The sequence below is a fragment of the Eleutherodactylus coqui genome, chromosome 6 (assembly GCF_035609145.1).
Source record: "Eleutherodactylus coqui strain aEleCoq1 chromosome 6, aEleCoq1.hap1, whole genome shotgun sequence".
Lineage (NCBI taxonomy): Eukaryota > Metazoa > Chordata > Amphibia > Anura > Eleutherodactylidae > Eleutherodactylus > Eleutherodactylus coqui.
In genome coordinates, this window is record NC_089842.1 from 173,497,769 (window position 1) to 173,504,367 (window position 6,599).

Here is a 6,599-nt window from a genome sequence, read left to right on the forward strand (position 1 = left end):
GCCATATAATGTGAGCTAATTCGGTAGAAACATAGTGCTTGGAATGGTCAGAGGCAAGAGAAGACCTGAGCCAAAGAATGTGCTAATAAGGGAGATGGAATAAATCCTCCACAGCGCCACCTATTGAAAGGCAGCATTCCTTCGAGTCAAAGTGGGACTTTTTATACAAGTCTTATTACAATGACTGGGAATCAAAAGCAAAGCCAGACTCCATGTACATACAGCTGTTTCCGGGTTATTGCCCATCATCAGTGTACAGTAGGAGTCTGGCTTTTGCTAGTGAGAGGCCTGGGACAGGGGTCAGAAACGCTCTTTTCTCCTTAGGGAGAGCAATACTATGAGTCTTGAGTCTCCTCACTTAGTTTATAGTATTGCTCTCCCTAAGGAGAAAAGAGCGTTTCTGACCCCTGTCCCAGGCCTCTCACTAGCAAAAGCCAGACTCCTACTGTACACTGATGATGGGCAATAACCCGGAAACAGCTGTATGTACATGGAGTCTGGCTTTGCTTTTGATTCCCAGTCATTGTAATAAGACTTGTATAAAAAGTCCCACTTTGACTCGAAGGAATGCTGCCTTTCAATAGGTGGCGCTGTGGAGGATTTATTCCATCTCCCTTATTTGCATATTACCCAGAGGAGCGTGCGTGGCCATTTGAGTCTCCTCACTTAGTTTATAGTATTGCTCTTCCTAAGGAGAAAAGAGCGTTTCTGACCCCAAAGAATGTGCTGGCTTGATGCTATCAAAGCCGACACCAACATGCAAATGATCAAACTGAAAGAAGCAGTACAAAGCAGAACCGCGTGGAGGGGGCGGATATATAAAGTGTCCAAGAGTCAGCCATGACTATACGGATAAAGATAGACCATATTTCCTCATCTAACTGTTCTCCATTTACCCTGCTTCTACACTTCTCATTGGAAACTTGATCTCGTTAGTCCCACACTATTCCCAACACACTCTAATACACTTCCTACCTGCATATACACGGATACGGCTGGTGACCAATTCATACAGCACTATGTATAGTATACATGTATAGTACCTTATTCTTTAAAAAATATGGCTGGACCATTGCATGGAACAAGCTCTTACTGAATACCTCTTGTGTCTCCTCTATTTCCTCCTAAATTGTAAGCTCTTGTGAGCAGGGCTCTCATTTCTATTGTTAAAACTTTCCATCAGTTTAATACTTTTTGTCTTATTTTGTTTATGTTCCTTCTGATTTGTAAAGTGTTGCAGAAAATGTTGCCGCTACATAGATAAAGATTAGAGATGAGCGAGCCTACTCGGCCATGCCCCTTTTTCGCCCGAGTACCGCGATTTTCGAGTACTTCCGTACTCGGGCGAAAAGATTCGGGGGGCGCCGTGGGTGAGTGGGGGGTTACAGCAGGGAGTGGGGGGGAGAGGGAGAGAGAGAGGGCTACCCCTGTTACCCGCTGCTACCCCCCGTGCCGCCATGCCTCCCCCCGCCCCCTGGCGCCCCCCGAATCTTTTCACCCGAGTCCTGAAGTACTCGAAAATCGCGGTGCTCGATCGAGTAATTACTCGAAACGAGTAGGTTCGCTCATCTCTAATAAAGATTATTATTATGAGAGTTCTGATAATAGTCATATATGTCTGTGGGAATTTCAAACTCACTTGGTTTGCCAGCAGACTCAGTCTTGGAACATTAAATATAACCAATCTAATTACAAGGCAAGAACAGAAATTGAAGGGCATCTGGCAAACCCAAATTCACATTTAATCATTTGTAGTTTGGTGGTCCACTCACAACTATCTAATGTATATGTTGGGCTTAATATAACAAAATTGGGGGTAGCGTTTGCATCTTTTGGCTCCAGTCCAAAAAAAATGCTGCATGCAAATGTATGAAATCTATAAATGGCCCTGCAGACTCTACTATTTCATGGAAAGCATGCAGCTATAGGAAAGAGGAGCTTGCTGCCGAGACAGCCAAACTTCCCATAAAGAAGATAGAGATGGTTTATTACCACCTTTGCCTTCCTGCTGTATACTGTACATAGCACTCAATGAATACCATGTATATAGATCAGGAACAAGTTATGGCACTTGCTGCCACAGTCCTGCAGCTGTTTCAGGGTTTCTGTCCCTCATGAGTGTACAGCAGGATTGACTAGGTGAAAGGCCATCAATGTGAGTCTTTTTCTTCTTGCACAGCTGCATATACATGGATATTCTGGTTTGGCTTACATATATTGACTCATAGGGTGGCTATCATTCCAATAGGTGATGCTATGGAAGAAAATTCTATCATTCATTTGCACGGCTCCTTCCTAGGGAGCAATACATGGCCTATGTAAGACTCCCTACTAGTGTTGAGCGATTATTTAAATATTCGAGTTGGGAGTGCCTGACCCGATTTTCAAAAAATAATTGTGAATTGTACAGCTGGGAGTAAAAATCAGCTTCACTAATGTACGTGTGCGTGCATTCTTCCATGAATGCCACTCAATTGTTAGTGCTGTTGCCTTTCAGTGCTGGGGGCCTAGGTTCAAATCCCACCAAGGTTAACATCAGCGTGGAATTTGAAAAACTCCATCCAGATGTTTCCTGTGGACAGATTTGAACCTACAAGTCTAGCAGTGCTAACAACTGAGCCACCACACCTGTCCTTTCTGCTCCAGAGGAGGAGAGCAGGAATAATAAACACAAAGAGAACATAAAAACAACATCCAAATGTTGCCCTTGGACATATTTGAACCTAGAATTCCAGCACTGCGAAACAGCAGTGCTAACAGATGAGCTACCACACTTCTTTCTCTCCCCTTCTGCAGAAGAGGAGAAGATGGAGAAGAATAAGAATAATAAACACAAAAAGAACAGACAAACTCCATGCAGAAGTTGTTGATAATCAGCCATGAACCTAGAAACCCAGCACTACAAGGCAACAGTGCTAGGTACTGTGGCACCAAGTGTCATCCTTCTTCATCTACCATTTTTTCCTCCTTCTCATACTTCTTCTCCTTCACTTTTTTCTCCACAGGTGAAGGAGGAAGAAAAATGAAAAAGAAGGAAGAACAAGACAAAGGAAGCACATCTATGGGGGCTCAGTCTTTACCACTGTTGCCTTGCAGTGCTGGTGTCCTAGGTTCAAATCTGTCCAAGGACGGAATCTGCTTGGACTTTGTATGTTCTCCTTGTGTTTCTCTAACTCTCCTCCTCCAGAGAAGGAAGACCAGCGATGGTGGCTCAGCTGTCAGTAGTCCTAGAGTCCTAGGTACAAATCTCTCCAAGGACAATATCTGGATGATGTTTTTATGTTTATTTTATGTTTATTCTTGTTGTTCTTGCCCCTCCTCTAGAACAGAACTGACACGTTTCGTGGCATAGTTGTTAGCACTGCTGCTCTCCAGTGCTGGAGTTGCAAAGTCTGAATCGGACCAAGGGCAACTTTGGATGGAGTTGTCCGGAAGAGGCCCAGCGCTGCCCTGGCCTTGGGTACGTGTGTCCCTCTGGGAGGGAGCCTGGTAAGTGCCGCCGTGACAAGCCAACACTTTACCCTCCCAGCTCCTCAATGTATGTCATGTGTCCAGGGTGGGGCTCGGCAGTGGAGATTTAAGGTCTAGTGATGATGTCACGAGGGGTGGAGCTCAGCAGTGGAGAGTGGAGGTCCTATGATGATGTCATGAGGGGGTGGAGCTCAGCAGTGGAGACTAGATGTCCTGTGATGATGTCATGAGGGGGGGGAGCCTAGCAGTGGAGACTGGAGGTCCTGTGATGATGTCATGAGACAGTGGAGCTCAGCAGTGGAGACTGGAGGTCTAGTCATGATGTCACAAGAGGTGGAGCTCAGCAGTGGAGACTGGAGGTCCTGTGATGATGTTATGAGGTGGTGGAGCTTAACAGTGGAGACTGAAGGTCTTGTGATGATGTCACATGAGGCGGTGGAGCTCAGCAGTGGAGACTGCAGTACCTGTGATGATGGATTCTTGGGTGAGATCTTATAGCCAGAGAAGTACTGAGAGTTGTAATTCTCTCCTCTTATACCTGAGTTATAGTTCTCTTAGGGCTCCTTCCCACGGACGGATTTCCGCCGCGTAATTAACCTATTAGCTCAATGCTCACGGTGCGGAATTCCATTGCGGAATTCCGCACCGTGAAATCACCCGACCTCACCCGCGGCATGTTCTATTTGCCGGGGGGGTGTACGTTCGGACGGCTTCCATTGCAGTCAATGGAAGCTGCCCGTCACGCTATCTTCCGCTGTGCTACAGCGGAAGATAGCGTGCAACCGCTTCCCCGCCTACCGCGTCATGTGACGCTGTGGGCGTGTCATATGATGCAGCCGGCGCATCACATGACGTTGCAGTGCATCGCGCGCTCTACTGTGCATGCGCGCCGAAGCGTCATGCGGGAAGTAGGACGCCGGATCCGCAGGTAAGTATTGGGGTCTCTGGGGGGGCGCCAGCCTTATAAAGAAGGGGTATAATGTTTTCTATTATTTACGTAGTCACAATTTGCTGGGACTCTCTTATATTATCCCCTGTAATTTCCTCTGATAACCCATAATGTCCTGCTCTGGACATACTGGTACATCTTCCTTTGGGTATGTTCATACATGGCAGATACTCTGCGGATTTTCTACAGTGGAAAGTCCAGAGTGTATTACAGCAGCAGCAAAGTGCATGGCATTTTGAGAAATCCTGATCATAGATTGCTGGAAAAAAAATCTTCAGTGTAAATTGAACTGTGGTGCGGATTTTACATCCTCAGCATGTCAGCTTCTGCTGTGGATTGATGTGCTATAACAGCACGTGAAAACTGTAGACGATCACTGGCCACAGCTGTTACCTGCCAGACTTGCTACTATCAGCGCGCAGCAGACGATCACTGGCCTTAGTTATTATCTGCCGCTCTTGCTGCCATCACTGCCCAGCAAGGATAAGATTTTTCATTCAGGACAATTTTTATGCTGCTTTTTGGAACTACTGGACAACAAGTTTACCAGGCAGCACTACAGCTTCAAAGTCTGTGCCCCAGATGCCAAGCTGTATAATTAGAATATAGATCACCGAGCACTCCTGGGCATTGTTCTGGGAGTACAGCGCCACCGCTCTCCATTGTACACAGGGCAAGGAGTCGGTCAAAGGTAGAGAAGCACAAGTAACAATTCCTAAGTCTGTCTGTGTGTATTTGTATCTTTTTTATGTAATATATATATATATATATATATATATATATATATATATATATATATATATATATATATATAGTAAATAATTTGGTGATGGGGAGGGGGGGGGGGAACCATTCTGCAGTCCACCTGAGGCAGAAAGGCTAGGCACACCCCTAGGAGAGAGAGATGGAAAAGGGAAGCTTTGGTGTGTGTTTGACAGTCTGAAATATTAAGTATGGCACGCCAAACAGCACTTATTTGAGCTGGCCTCGAGGTCAAACATTGTCAGCTCTTCCCTGAAGGTTACAGTTTGCTGACAAAGAAAACACCCAAATCAAAGACTAGTGCTAATAATCCTTCACCTTTGGGCTGACTCTTTGGACTTGTAGCAAGTCCCGTTTTCCTTTGCTCCTTTGTAACTGGTTGTGAATGCAGCCATTATCTGTAGACACAATCCCACCAGCTATCCCAGCTGTCAGATTAACAGAGTCCTTTGATATCCTGGGTGTCTGGCCCTTTACAAAAGATGAGTAAGTTCAGTTGTACTGTAAAACAGCTCTGCATTGTCTCTGTAGACTGCCACTTGTGTCCTTTATTCATTAAAGTACTGGCCATACCACCCAGGGCAATCTCTAACATCTCCAACACAATCACATTCTACAGTAGAGGGGTTATCCTTTTAGGGGAGGCTTAGCTTCTCCACTAGAAGCATAGATACTTATCAAATGAATCTGAAAGAGTTCTTCCCAACACACAATGCTTCGAGGGAAGAATATCTCCATGATAAGGCATTCAAAAGGACATGGCACTAAATCTCGCATTCAAATGCATTCACAGGCACTGGGAGATACAACACGGACCGTAGATTTCTACAGGTACCATGTTACGACTCTGTACAGCTCACAGCTTATAAAGATCCATACTAGCCTATGTGCATGAGCCTCTAAAACGGATTAGCTGCACCAATAGCAAAAGCTACTGTTTAGGATTTACTTTGCGCAAATCTGTAAAAATCTATCCAATTTGTTTTTATGTTTTGGTTTTTTTGTGCGTGATTTTTGCCATTTTTCTGAACAATTTCCATCTTTTGTGCATGTGTTTTTTCACAATGTTATAGATGTTTTCTAATTTATTATTTTTTAAAATTATGGTTACATGTATTTAAAACACATCGTACTCACATCATGCAAGTACAATCCTATTTTTTTTTTAAACACACCCATAGAATTGAATGGGCAATTTTCATATGGAAAATTGTACCAAATCAGACATTCTACAATAATTTTTTTGAACTGAACTTTTTGTCCAAGTAAACATAAAATAAAACATGTAAATATTCATAATTTTACTCTATTTCCTTCAGATTTCGGATTCATCTTTTTTTTTATTCTGCCAGTTTTATTTCCAAATTGAAATATCCACATTAGCAGTGCGGATCGTGGTGCTGAAATTCCACAATAT